General features: G+C 51.6%; 1 protein-coding gene across 1 annotated transcript in view; it reads left to right on the plus strand.

Annotated features, from left to right (window-relative positions):
- The window catches only part of PBX3 (PBX homeobox 3), a 22845-nt gene extending 21888 nt beyond the window's left edge, over positions 1 to 957 (plus strand). The window contains exon 8 of the mRNA XM_042052797.1: positions 1 to 957. This exon is cut by the window's left edge and continues 605 nt beyond it. The gene's annotated coding sequence lies outside the window, so the exon portion shown is untranslated.
- The last annotated feature ends 13768 nt before the right edge of the window (positions 958 to 14725 follow it).

Raw genomic sequence — 14725 nt, forward strand, 5'->3', positions numbered from 1 at the left:
ATGGTCGTGTTTAAGAATCCTTATTCGTCACATTTTTGTTGAGATCTATTGTCTTACAAATTAGATTGGAAACCAGGAGCATCTTTTCTTTCTAAAGCCCCCCTGGACCCCGAGTCTCCTCTCCGTATCCTGACACGGACACAGGTTGTTCTTGGGAGATGACGACTCTTGCTGCTGGTCTCTGTGCACGCCACGACCCGGGGTTTTACAGTATGAGCTGGGTGCTACCCACGCCTGCCAAGGGCTGGTGCCTCTGCTTGGCAGCAAACCACAAACAAAGGAAAAGGAAAGGAAAAAGCACCGCGACATGGAGTGTTGTACATAGTGTAGCAAAAGAGTATTTATACATCTCACCAATCAAACACAGCTTTATTACCTCATGCGAACTCATACAAACCAATAGACTTTCAACATGTTCTGTAGCTTAGAGTGCTCACTTACTACCTCTGAACGATACTCACGCTGTAGTTTGTCTCTTTCTTATCTTTTTGCATCTTGTAATTAACTCTTTGTTTCCCCACGAAATGTAATGTACATTGTAATCTCCTACAAATCAGGGTTGCCTTGGCAACTGCTAAAGAAGCGGAAGTGGAAACATGGGGTCTTAGGTTGGACACAAAACAGTGCAACTGTTGTAAATACTGAGAAGCATTTTGAATGTTCTTCATCTTGTTACTAATACACGCAAAAACCAACAATTAATTGTAATGCATACAGACTTCAGTATTCAGTACTGTATATCCCCCTGGATTGCAGGGGCCCTTTCTCTCTCTCTTTTGTATTGTATGCGATTCTGAAACTGATTGAGTCATGAAAATAATTTGTGGCAGTGATTCTAATGTATTAAACCGTTTCGTGTTACTTTCTAACTGGATTACACCCTGGATTGAAAAGTCTTCCTCGTGGTAGTTATATGTAGTTTCAAACATGAATAAACTTTTTGCTTTCATGATCAAATGTTGACGTAATTTCTTCCTGCTCAGTTCAAGTCAACCTGAGGAGATGCGTCGGTCTCCAGAAGAGTGAGCTGGCATGGAGCAGGAGCTGAGCATCTCTTTAAACACCAGCAGGTCCTTGTGCCCTCTTGCCAGGAGAGGATTGGAAATCCTGGGAGAGGCATGTCCTGGGCAGAGGCTTCCACCTACTAGCCCCCTGCCTCCGCTGCCACCCTGCTCTGCTTGGGAGCCACAAATCAAGTGGAGGTAAAGGAAGGGGTCAGGCCTTTAGATGAGTTTAAAAACCATCATCATATTCACTCTTAATTACCATTTTTATTTAACATTAACTTTGGAGCTATAGCCTCAGCTAGCAAGTCTAATGTGATTATAAAAATATTTTTCTTTATTAAAAAAACTTTTTTGGAAGGACGTATATATATAAATGCTAATTTTAAGTCTTTTTAATAAAGTAAAGGTCAATAACAGGTAATAGCCTATTTACCATATCTCAAGGAAATTGACTCACAGGAAATCAAATTAACGTTAATCACTTGCAGCAAATGGTCTTTGATAAATATAACTACTCACTACTCGGGTTAGTGCAACTAGGCAGGAGGAGGCCGAGCGCTCACCAGCATCAGCCCCTCCCGGGCTGGAGCCGCAGCTCGGTTGGCTCTGAGGAGCTGCTGGTCCGTCACCTTCCCTTCCCTTTGGCTCTTCAAGCCTTCAGGTGTTGTTTTGGTGGCTGAACAATTATTTGCATGATTCAATGAGCTTGTGGTTCAGCTTTTCTTAACAATTCTTGTATCAGGTTATTTTGTAAAATACCTTTGTTCTCCCACTCTCCCCCGGGCCGTGGCAACACTGCACCCCACGCTCTCATGCACCAGTGACTGCTGCTGCTCTCATTCACAGAGCAGACTCACCTCGATCAGGTTTGGAATTGAACAGTGTTGCTTCTTCTACAGGTGGTGCATTTAAATAAACAAGTAAATAACTAGACATGCATTGCAAAACCTTTGTTATCAGTTAACAGGAGCTGGGGCAGGTGGGGACTGTGGACTGCCGAAGACTTCTGCATGCTGAGGACAAAGCACCCAACAATTTGCATTTGCTAATGGAGCTCTCCAAGTCCACATGCTCGGTGTTTGTGCTACAGCTCAGTGGAAACAGTATTTTATATTTTAAATGTAAAGTGTGTCAGCGGAGGCGTAGTAGGCAGCGTAATGAACACTCAGACGTCCCTCATCTTGATCACATCTCTGCTGGCCACAGGCAAGGACCTGTCACACACTGAGGAGGTTCATAGGAAGGCCATCAACAACCTTTGGGCCGCCCTTGCGTGCCCTGCGCCCGCTGGGCATCATTAGCTGCTGCTTTACAGCATTAAGGCTTTGGGTCCCTTTGAATTACAAGTGCAATTTGGCTTTTCCTTACGTTGGAGAGCAGCCACGTGGTTCCATGGCAAATAATAAACATCTTATCCTTGAGGCCTGATCATGCATCAGGGAGGTTTACTGCCAGCACCAGTACTAGGATCAAGCTGCTGATGGTATATTGTGTTTCACCCAGTAGCTACACCCTGAAGGGCCGTCGGAGCCTCGCGCAGGAACAGCGGCTCACACGAGGGGAGGAGGCCCTCAGCCCTCCCACCCTGTGAGCTCAGCGGCACCATCCTTATTCCCTGCGCCCAAGTTTGAGCTTTCGGCCCACGAGAACCCTGCAGCTGGAGCCCACCAGCGATGGGATGTGCCAGCCCTGAGACCCCGTGTGGAGCACAGCACAGCCAAATGGAGGATTTGCAGCAGGTCCCAGGAATCGCCGTCTCCTGTGCCCGACACTGACCCGACTAAGGCACCCGTCACTGGGACAGGCATGAGGGTGTCTGCAGGAGAGACCCACAGTGCTCCCCTGGGCACAGCTCGACCAGCTTCTTCTGGGACCAGCCCCAGCTCCGTCTGACTTGCTGTGCTGGGGGGACCATGGCCGCTCCGGGGTGTCCTGCAGGAGGAGCCATGAGAAGCCCTGCCGGCGGGGAGACACGATGCCTCTGGCAGATGCAGCGGGTTTGTGACCCACCGAGCCATGGGAGCAGCCCCACGGCCTCACAGCCCCCCAGAGATCAGCAAACCTTCATCTGCTGACAGTGGAGCAGGTGACAAGCTCCCCCTGCACCCGGCTCCCTGTGTATCCGGCCTTGGATGCGACGAGGGATCCTCAGCCCAGGAAGGGAAGAGCTGGGGAGACCGTGACCTTGGGGCATGGCAGGATCCGTGTCCCTTGGGGACTGGGTCAGCAGGGACAGCTCTGCTGACTTGGCTCCACATGTGTGAGGCTGAGCAGCTCCGAGTGATCCCACAGCAATGTGGTGACCACACGTGAGCCGATGTGCAATGCCACTGCCAATATCTGTGCCATGTATTTCCAGTGTGATAAAAGTAACTGTGAGTAACTGAAGATGTTTCCAGTTTGTGTTAATAAAATACATCTTTTTAAAGAATGGAATTCTTCGAAGATTGGCAAATTTTATTTTATTTCATTAGCTTTAATGTCACTGCCATATGGACTGTGAAGAAAAGTGAACCATTAGATCAGAGGGACCGAGTTATCAGTGTGACACAGAAAGCTCTGATACAATTGTTAAGGATAAGCCCTGGAGTGATTTATTGCCTGCATTGTATTAGCCACAGAGGAGTTATGATATGCTCCCCATTCCTGTATCATATTAGGATTTTATTAGTCTAATATGACATGGTAATATAATATATGATTAGAATTTCCATCCAGTGATCCTTTCCTTGGTTGCAGGGGCTGGAGAAGGTTTTGTGTGCATCAGCTCCTGGGCCATTATGCCCAGGGAGGATGGGGGATACCTGGGATGGCACAGTAGCTGAACCAGTCTCCTGGCCTTCCCAGGTGGGACATGGGGCCCCTCACCTTCTGTGGGCACCCCGAGCCACCTGTCTGCCACCGAATTTGTTTCCCCTGAATTACAGAGCCTCTGGCTCCTTCCTGCAGCTGGGACAGTGGAAGGATGGAGCTGGCATTATGATCCTTGCTGACAGCCGAGCCACAGGTCTGGGCTGTGTCCCAGCAGTACCTGGGAAATCATCCCTGACATGTGAGAGCACAGGCGCCAGCTGTGCCAGGTGTCCTGCAGCACCAGCAGAGCCCATTTCCCCTGGGCTCAGCACAGTGGGAGGAACCATTACATTTGCACCGGGGTCTGGACAACGGCTCCGTGTGCCCCAGCGTGGAGGGGAGCCAGGGCTGTGCTCGCAGTTCAGCTCAGCCTCCGGCTGCGGATGTGCTGACACGACGTACTAACTGCTGTGCCTCATCACGGTGCCCCCCTACTCCCACAGCTCTCCTCACGTGACCCTACCCTCTGGAAACTCAACTTACCCAACAAATCCCGAAGACAAACTTTTCTTCAAAGTTTCCCTGGCATCCCCATCCACGTGTCTCCAAGCCCCCCGTTCCGCCTGGGAGCAGCTCGGAAGCAGACGCTGTTTGTAGCCTCATTCTTGCCTCCAGCAGCAGCAGCAGGAGGAAGAAGTTCAAGCATGTCACAGCGCTACTAGGTGCTAAATCCCAAAATCTATATCAAAGCCTATTTGATCATCTTCCTGTCATTGATATAATAAAAAGGATTAATTTATTGGAGACTGCCAAAACCCTCATGTGGCAACAAATTTAAGGATCGTGTTTACACAGGCTAATTAAACCCAATTACTTTCATTCCTCTCCACGGTGCTAACGCGGGTGCTGACGTGTGCGCTGGAGCCCCTACGTGAGGCTGTGTTCCTGGGGTGGGTGAGGACCCAGAGGCATCCCCAAGGAGCACATCCCCAGGCCGCTGACCCCCGGAGGGGAAGGGACCCTCGTCCTCCTCCTCCCAGTGCCCCACATGCTCCGCTCTCTGAGAACGGCACCTGGGAGCAGGGGGATGTGGCACCGCGGGGGAGCCCAGGTGAGGCTTTGGGAGAGCAGACGGGGCCATTGCCCGTGGTGGGAGATCACCTATTAACGCCTGCTATTTGTATAATAAAAGGTTGCATTTTTTGTGGTAAAATTCAGCATAAAGAGCACGCGTCATTAAGTATGGAAATCCAGAATTTTATTAGCAATCTGCTAGATCTGAACTGACGCCAATTAAACAAAAAAGATATCATTTATAAAAAGGCAGAGTTCAAGTTGTATTAAATACGAAATGCAATTTTCTGCTGGTTGTGATTTATTACCATTGGTACATTGTTCAAAGAAGCATGTTATATTTCAATAGAGAAATATTGTTTATTCATTAATATTTTAAAACTTGCTTATTGCTGTGTATGACTCTCCTGCAGAATGAAACTTATGATTTAAAACATGAATTAATAAACACATTTGAAAGTGTTAGACAATATCATAACTGCTCATTTTTCATTTTACTGAGAGCATATTAAACTTTTATAATTCTGTACTATTATTTTCCAAATAAAGGTATGGGCTCTAAATTGCTAATTTCAGGTACAGATGAGAGAAAGCAATAACAGATGTTGGGAATCAGTCACTATGTCCTGCTAATACGGCTCAATACTTTTGTTCTTACATTATTCACAAATCTCCTGTTCAGCGCCACAGCCCCCTCAGAGAGTCCAGGGTGCCCCGAGTGGCTCTCCCGGTGGGACATGAGGGTTCCAGGTACAGCCTGGGAGAGGACAGCGAGGGTTCCAGGTATGCTGGAGCTGCCGGGCTGCGTCGCGCTCTTAATGCCAGGAAACGTTTGATAGAGGCTGACATCCTAAATGAGGCCGAAAATATTTTATACAAAATGTGATAAAGCAGTAATGATCCCAGAGGCCTTGGGTTATCTTGGTGATTACCTGCACCCACCACTTGAATCAGCAGCATTAAGGGGTCCAGACCCGATACGTGGATCCCTCGGAACTCATTAGTCCTGAGTACTTTATATAGACTCACCTCTCAGCTGCTTGATTCAAACTAACCTTTTTTGTATCTTAAAATCTCTGCTGCCACAGCCTCGCTGTATTACCATAACAATAACCAGTATTTCAATTTTAAGAACTCATTTTTCCTCAAATAGAAAGTGCCAATCAATTTAAGGAGCAGGAGAGGCACGCTGGAGCACAGGCAGGGCACGTGTGCTGGGGCCTCGCCCTCCTGCTCCAGCCCATTCTGGATGGGAAGTGTTTTCCTGCACTGCACTCTTCCTCCTCACTGGCCACTGCTCCTGGCTCTGCAGCATGCGCTGGGCTGAGGAGATTCACCTCAGAACCTTGAATCTTTGGGGGGGGAAGTTATGGAAGGGGATGGGGAGCTGACATTTGGAATGCTTCCCCAGTGACTGCGGGGAAAGGCCAGGGGTCTCTGCTCTGTCACTATGCCCACAGCTGGGCAATGGCTGGAGGGGCACGGGGGGTTCCCAGGGGTCCCCAGCACCCTGGGGACAGAGGCAATGCCCTGTTGCAGGTGGCTGAGCACTCCAGCTTTGCTGCTTCCAGTGGCTCCAGTCAAGGGTCTGGGGTTATGGGGAGGGGTCCAGGACACATCAGAGCACAGGGGTCCAGGCAGTGCCAGAGTCTGCACCTCATCTGATTGATGGTGGGGCTGTGCGATGGTGGCCCTCACACCTGACACTTAATGTGAATTAACTATTCACCTCTTCATTGGGCAAAGCAAATCGGCAGAACTTATTACTCCAAGCCAGTCAATTAATTAAAGTTCAGTGCTTAATCAAGTTCCAGTGGTCATAAATGGGGCACAGGGATTTCTCTCTCCTGAGCACCGTGCTCAGAGGTTGCATGAAGCATTGTACAGTGTTCGGCACTCCCTGTGTGATTCCTCCTCAAATTGGCCCCCACCTGTCCCCACTGGTCCCAGGGCAGCCACCTGGGAGCTGGTTCCTCTCAGCGGGCTCTGTGGTGGGCTCCAGACTGGACGCTTTGTCCCGCCAAGTCTAGGGCAGTGTTGGGAAGAGTGGGAGGTGCTACTGGGCGCTGTATGTTGCAGGGGCTGGGAAGTGTCTGTGCCACCCCCGAGAGCCCCCAGTGACCCCAGCTCCTCCCTGGAGGGGGCACATGAGAGGCTTCACTTGGAAACCCATCTTCCCCCACCTTGGATGGACAAAGAGCCACAACAAAACCAGCTCTGGGTGCAGAGGGAATGTCTGTGGGACAGGAAGTCTGGGCACCACAGCACTGAGCACCGGGAGAGCAGGGACAGAAAGGGACGCAGCATGGAACTGCAGGCACCCAGCAGAAAAATGCCTTTCCAGTAGGCCTGCCCATGTGTTTCAGAGACTCTCCAGCCCATCCGTAACTGGGAAGGACATGCTGTCCAGCCACATAGGCAGCAGATTCAATTAGGTTTCTCTCTCCCAGAACGTGGCATGAGAAGCAATCTCTCTTTTTTGAAGAATGTAATAACAGAGTGCAATGGAAATGCGTCGAAGAGACTCCAAGAACAGGATCCCTGCCTTAAATCTTGAAAGCAGTCAAGAAAAATATGTTGTTTACCTGAATTTGTTTTTCATAAGGTCTCCCAGGGGATTAATAAACTAACCTTTCATCTGTGAACACCTGGTCCTACACACCATCAATAACCAGCTGCACCCTCCACGTCACTGCGCACTCAGTGGGAGAGGCAGATTGCAGGAGCCTCAACAGGAGTCACCAAGACACCGGTGACAGAGAGGACACCCAGCACTCTGCCTGTCCCCAGGGCCCTCTGGCTCCACAAACACGGAGCTGAATTGGGCCCATGTCCCAGATATGGCCCTGAATGTAAGGCCGGGGCTCCCCAGCCAGAGCAGGGCTCTCCCACAGGACCACTGCCATGGTGGGGGAGGCCCTGGCACGGCCCTGCCCCTGGGGGGGCCGGGGGGTGTGAAAGGAGCCAGGTGCCCTGCCAGCAGCACCCTCCCACCGAGCGGGTCTGCGGGCTCAAGCCTGGCATCCCTTAATTGATTGATCGGCTCGGACTGTCAGTGCTTACAGAGATAATTCAATTTATAAAATCCTATTATGTAGTGAAAGATTTTTTGATTGTTGAATTGTTTCCTATGTTATGCAAGTCATTTTGGCTCCTCTCACTTGGAAATCCACTGCCCATTTGTGAGAGCTGGCAATGGAGCCATTCCCCTCCGCTGGCTGATGCTCAGATGCTCCGAGGGTGGGCGAGCACAGGACAGAGGCAGCTGGGGAAAAGGAGACACCCCAAGCTCGTGGCGTCCCAGTGTCCTGTGGCGTCACAGTGTCCTGTGGCATCCCAGTGCCCTGGCATGTGGGACCATCCCTGCAACTTTCCTGCAACTCTCACCTTGGGCACAGGCAGGGGTCTGGCAGCAGCTTCCCCCTGGGAGCCCGAAGTGTCCCTGTGCCGCCGTGTTCCCGTGCCAGAGCAGTACCAGGACCCAGGTGGCTGCCTGAGGGTGTACCCAGAGGCGGGGCACCCGTGTGGCCCCCACCCCGGTGACCCCAGACGCGGCGCCGGGCTCAGGCAGGAGGAGCCGGGGCTGCCATGTGGCAGCTGAAGTTTGGTTCCCATTTTCAGCTCTTTGTTTCCATTCCCCACCCCCACCCTGATGCAAACTCTGCTCTCCGGTTTGTTTCCATAGAAATCTTCAGCTGTAAATCCTTAAGTAACTTTTTTTTTTTTTTATTTATAGTGTGCTATTAATGTCCTTTCAAGCTGAGGACTCCAGGAAATGAAATAATAGAGAAGGCACCACTTTGAAATGCATCCAGGCATTTATTGTTAGTAAGTGAAAAAGTAACATGAGCATTTAAAGAAAATATTGGCAGATAAATTGGGTTTTAAAGAAAATATAATTGGATATAATTTCTGCTTCATTCAGTTAAATATTTATTGTTTTATTGACTTATTTTCTTTTATTTATAATAAGAACCTTAAGCTGAAATTTAATTTTCTTGATATAAATATACGTTTTCATAGAAAATTTGGCATTTAAAAATGTTATCTCAGACATTAATGGCTTTGATAAAAGCACGTGGCTTGTGCAAGGGTTTAGTTTAGATGTTTCCAACCTCAGTAAATATGAAGTAGTCTCTATAATCATCATTATCGTAACAATTACTATTATTCTAATTAATGGGTAAGGCTAATGGCAATGCATCCACATGGAAAATCAGTGCTTGCTGCATATTTGAGTTCTTCCCACAGTTTTTGCTGAGATCTGCAGAATTTGAGCTCTTCAGAGGAGCCCTGCCCTGGGCAGGGGCAGCTGAGTTCCCGCCCCCTTGGGTGAGGACGGAACCTTCTCCCTGCCTGGGCTGGGAACAGAGGGCTCGTTTTATCAGCAGACAGACAGACAGACGGAACCGGCAGCACCGTCGGAGGCAGATGCTTTCCATGGATGTCGGTGCAGAGTCAGCCACCGGGACGTGTCACCGAGAGGCTGCAGTGCCGCTGCCGCCAGCGGGACACGCTCCCGGGCTGTCACCTGCCGGACGTGGCTGCCCGGCAGGCACAGCTTCCAAGGCAGGTGAGCTCCAGACACGGTGGCGAGGGACCTGCGCCCAGCTCGGGGTCTCAGCTCTCAGGGGTCCCTGCTTTCCGCTGCCAAGCGGGTGACGCCACGTCCGCGGTGCTTCCAGGCATTGCCACAGCTTCCCTGCAGGTCTGCAGTGCCCACCTGCTGGAGCCTCAGCGGTGCAGCCTCTCCCCGAGGGGCAGCTGCCGTGTGCTGCCAGTGCTGGACCGGCTGGACGCGTGTGTCGTGCCTCCCTCCGGCCAGCAGTGCCCTCGCTGGGGTGGCACTCCATGGGACATGGCCTGAGCCACATGTCCTTCCCACAGCACAGAGAGCTATTTCCACGGCAGTGGGCTTTCCAAAACACTCCTCCAGTGGTGAGGTCCCTGGCCAGGTGCTGGCCCGCACTGATGGGCTCCCCTGGGGCAGGAACACCAGTGCCCACTGGAGCTGCCACCCTGCCACTGCCTGTTCCCAGGATGGCCCCTCCATTGTCAGGAGGACTTGCTGGTTCTCAGGGTGTTTTGAACGCTCCTGTCCCTGCAGGACACAGCAGTGTGGCTGTACTTGTCCTGGGGCTCCCAAAAGTGGAAGGGAGAGCTTGAGTCCCTTCCCCTGCCCTCCTGACCCCTCCGATGGGACAACCAGGCACTGTGCCAGTGAGGGGGACCTCTTCCCCACAAGAGCACTTGATCATGAGGACAGAGAACAGCCCAGCTTGTAACAGGGATGCAGCTAAACCACCTGCAGATGGAAATGGTGTTTGGATTCAAACCAGTGCTACAGAGGTGAAAGGCTCTGGGCTTCATTAACAGCCCCTGGAGTCACCCTGTCCCCCTGAAATATGTCATGCACACTTCGAACCTTTCCATTTTTATGGGCAGGTTTAACTGCGGCACAGAGCAGCTTATATCAACAGTGAAAAAATGTCCAGCAAGAAAAGGCCTGAAATGGTAAATATTTAACAGGTCCTTTCTGTCCTCTCCTTCTACGTATTAAAATAATTAGTTTAACAAAGAGGACTCTGTTCCCCTGTGTCTGAGCACGACGTGTCTGGTGCAACAGCACAGCTGTAATTCAGTCTCGGGTTCTGCTGGCATTTACACTCACTGCTCCACGCCGCTCTCCCGGTTTATAGTGTCAGCAGAACATCTTGATTAAATTACAGCTCTGGATTCGGTTAGGAGCCAGGGATTATTCCAGATGTAGTTGAGTTGTAGGTATCTGTCTGTGCTTATTTGAGGAGATAGACCCTCAGGAAAATCAGGAGACCAGATGTGGGATGGCGCTCCCGGCCCCAGTGCCACACGGCACAGAGCCCTGGCACGCCGGCCTTGCCTGCAGCAGCTCCGGGCTCCTGCCCGCTGCCCCCACGGTGCCCAGCGCCCACACCCTCGGGCACAGGGGACCCTTCTGGTCCTTCTCATTCTGAGAAGCGAGAGGAAATCCCATCCTGCAGCACCGTTGGCACATGTTGCCAGAGATGGACGCTGAGAAAGGGACACATCAGTTCAGCTCATCCCTGAGCTCCATTAAAGCTCCAACCAGACTCTGGAAAACAGGATGGGAGGGATGGGGCACCGGGAGGGCTCCCGGGTGTGCCGGCGGGCGGGGCGGCAGCGGCGGCCCTGGGGACAGCACTGACCGCGCGGTGCCCGGCGCTGGCCGGGGACGGGGCCGTGCCCCCCGCCCGGGCCGCAGGGGCTCCTGGTGGGTCTCCCTCGTGGCTGGCATTTCCCAGCGACCCCGCCGGGTGCTCCGAGCCGGGGGCCCAGGCTGAGGAACCGCCCGTGCCTCCGGGCCCTGAGCTTTCTGGAAGCGGTGACGCCGGGGCTTCGCTGCCCTGGGCGGAGGGAGGAGCCCAGGGAGCTCCCCCGGGCCGCATCCTGCCTTTGTCCGCACCCTCGGGCAGCGGCAGCCAGGGCCTTCCCCTCATTTGTCTTGTTAATCAGAGACAGCACGTTGATCAGTCATGGTGAGAGCCGGAATAATTGCAGACTCAAAATAGCACCGATTTAAATCTTTCGGATGATAATCTCTCGCCTCGGAAATGCTCGTGGCTGGTTTAGCAGCAGGAGCGGGTTCCTGGCGAGCTTCTTCCCGGGAATGCCATGCAGGAAGAGAGGGCACTCGAGCGAGGCAAGCTGGCATTCCCAGCCGGCCCCACACCCCGCAGAGACCCGGGTGGGATCCACGGCCCTGAGCTGCCCATGGTGGCTCTTGGGAACGGCGTGGTTGAGCAGATGCCCTGGGCAGCAGCTCTGAGGGCTCCTGGCTCCATTTGTGCCCACCTCCACCTGAGCATCGGGGCACGGGCACTGCTGCCCTCGCCCGCATCAGCGCTGCCTCCGGAATGGGCCTCCTCTCCCATCTGCAGTGCCAACATTTCCAGCAGGATCTATATCTTTCCATAGGCAGTTTGTTTCATCACAGTAACATAATAATGTGCTGAGAAGAGCTCATAGTTGTGAATTAATGTTTAAAAGCTCTCACTTTTGGGTTGTTGAAATGAATGTTAATTTGACAAATGGCAGCCATTGGGATCGAGGCGGCATTAACATGGAAATCAGAGTTAACCTCCAGCGGGGCAGGCGCAAGGTGAGAGGAGCAGCCGCGGCAGCCGCTGTAGTTTTTCACCTGATGCTCACACTGTAAATACTGCCAGTGCCCGATCTATTTATAGAACTGTAATTTAAAGGCTAGTTCAGGGAAATCTGAATGACATCTCCTTAAGAGAGGCAATCGTGGGGTATCTTGGAATATGTCAGGCAGCTCTCTTGCTTTCTCTCTCAAAAATACTCATATGTCCACTAAATCAATTTGCTTTTCTCTTGTAACTGCATTTGCAGGGCCATTCTTTTCCATTTTCTGTCACTGTCACACGCTAATTCATGTCACTCTGCTGTGCAGGAGGGCCAGTGCTGCCCCTCTGCGAGGCACCAGCACGGCTCCCCTGTCCCTCCGGGACCTGTACCCGGCAGCCGGGCTGGACGGGTCCGGGGGGCTCGGGCTTCTCACAGGGGCTGAGGGTCACACCCCAGAGTACTGCTCTGCTCCTCTGCGTCTGGGAATGAACCTTTGCAGAAGCTGACTCCGTGTGCCAGTGCACCTCCAGGTTATCTTCTGTGGGGAGGGGGGATCCTAAGGATTCCCACAATTAAAAAAAAAAAAAAAAATTACGCTGTTTTCCTTCAGTTTTCACTTAGGAAAAAAGGTGAGGATTTTCAAATGGACAAAAAAATCCAACGCCAAAGCTCTATGTCCTGGGAACAAATAGAGCAGAAAATCCAGGGGAAAAAATTTGGAGCTTAGGGCGGTGGCTCTTGAGCGAAATCTCCTAACACAACCCATACCTGAGTCACCCCCGTGCAGGTGCGTTTGACTTGCTGGGTTGCTGGCCATGGAAACAGGGCTCCAGCAGTCACTGACGCACTGACCCCTTCCAGGAGGGAACGTTTAATTGGGCCCTGACCAAACAAGGAGGGCTGTCCCACTCAGTCCTCTCCACCTCTGGATTCTTCAGATGGTGTTTTTGAAAGTGAGGTGGAGAGGCTGCAGACCAGAGGATTTCAACTCAAACCCAGCAGCTTTGGTTTTGCAAATTATTTAATGTTTTGGAATGTTCCTTGCATCTCCAGACATAAATATTCAGAACTTGCAGCTGGGAAACTTCTTTCTAAGTTGTTTTATCAGGTTCAAGTACAAATTTTCAGTTAAAAACCCTCTTTCCTTGACTCTTAATCGTTCCTGACCAACAAATGGAAAAGAGGAAAAGGGAGTGAATTACATGACCTGTCTCTTTTTGTTTATTAAGAACTTCTTTCCAGTGTCTGATTCTTACGGAAATATGGTTTCAATTTTCTCTTTGAATTGTGGATCAAGAGATGTTGCCAATACATATTTTTCTCTGTCAAAATTTCATTTAATCTGGGGTCTGTAGATGTCTTGAGAGCCATGTCTCCTCACTGGGTTATTACTGTGTGTGCCTCTTGTCATGTTAGTTTTCCATTGGAATCACGTTCGTTCTGGAAAGGCAGCAGTGCTGGTTTGTTAGCAGGGCTGCCGAGGAGCAGGATGCCCCACACCGTGTCCCCACCAGCACCTTCCCCCTGCCCCAGGGTCTGGGGCTCAGGGCTGCTGCTGCTTTGGGCTCCCGTGGGTCCCTTCCTCCATGGGGACCTGGCGTCCTGGATCCAGTGAAGGACCGCGGGCACCGGAGGTCGAGGATCCACCAAAACCTCGGAATGTGGGTGAGCCCAGCTGCGAGGGCATTGCTGCTGGGCTCCTGCCAGCCATGCTCCAGAGGATCACAGATCCTGGATGCAACACTGGGCTCCAGGACCCACACTGAGCTCTCCCAGGAAGCTGCTGGGATGTACTCGCTGCACGCCTTCGGATTCAGCTCTGTGCCTCTGTCAGGGCTGTTTGGCCGCGTGTCCATCATCAGTCCCAACATGATCCCAGTGATCTTTCCCTGTTTTCTGGTGGCTGCACAAATTCCTCTGCAAAGGTATGAATGACCTCTTGGAGACACATCAGCAGCTGAGGTTGTAGCAATTTGGAGTTTATCCAGAGCAGGGCTTTTTTGAGGAGTTTGATGAAAAAACATAATTTTAAGAAGTGACCAGCATTCCTGGGCTCAGGCTGTCATTCCAGGTGCTTTGGAGGGGCTTGGGTCCATGAGAGGTTGACATCCACCTTGCTGAAGTGAGTGTCCTGCAGCAGGAAGGGACCCCTTGTAGCCCAGCCAGAGCTGCAGCTCACACAACCCTGGCACACACACCAAGTGCAGCTCCAGCCATGACTATTCCCTGTGCTGGTAGGGTTCTCCCGAAGGGTTGCAGGTTCTCAGGATATTGCTCTGTCCCAGCACTTCTCTTGCACTGTGAAATGACGCACTCCATTGCAGTTAGCTGTGCTTGTTTCAGACTTTCAAAGGATTAACTTTCACCATCTAAATGAGAAGAAAAGGGAAGAAATGCCTCACAGCCTCTCCCCACCCTCTGAATAGAGTTTTTCTGATGGAACTGGAATGCTGGAAATAATCCAGAGGAATTCAGAAAATGAACCTGTCAGAAGAATAGTTTAATAAACCCCCTTTTGCAACCGCGGTATCATCAGCTCACAACCCTCCTCTGCCAGCTGCAGACAGCCCAGGCAGTCACCAGGGAGCAGAGCCAGAGGAGGGGCTGGAGCTGCAGTGCTGCCAGGGGTCCCGGAGGAGCTGGACCTCTGTCCCTGTGCCCTGAGGGCTGGAGGTTCCAGCTCAGTGTTGGCTGCTGAATTGATG

Source organism: Corvus kubaryi, unplaced genomic scaffold, assembly GCF_017639235.1.
Source record: "Corvus kubaryi isolate FWS band 111438036 unplaced genomic scaffold, C.kubaryi_AGA036_p1.0 78, whole genome shotgun sequence".
NCBI classification, from domain to species: domain Eukaryota; kingdom Metazoa; phylum Chordata; class Aves; order Passeriformes; family Corvidae; genus Corvus; species Corvus kubaryi.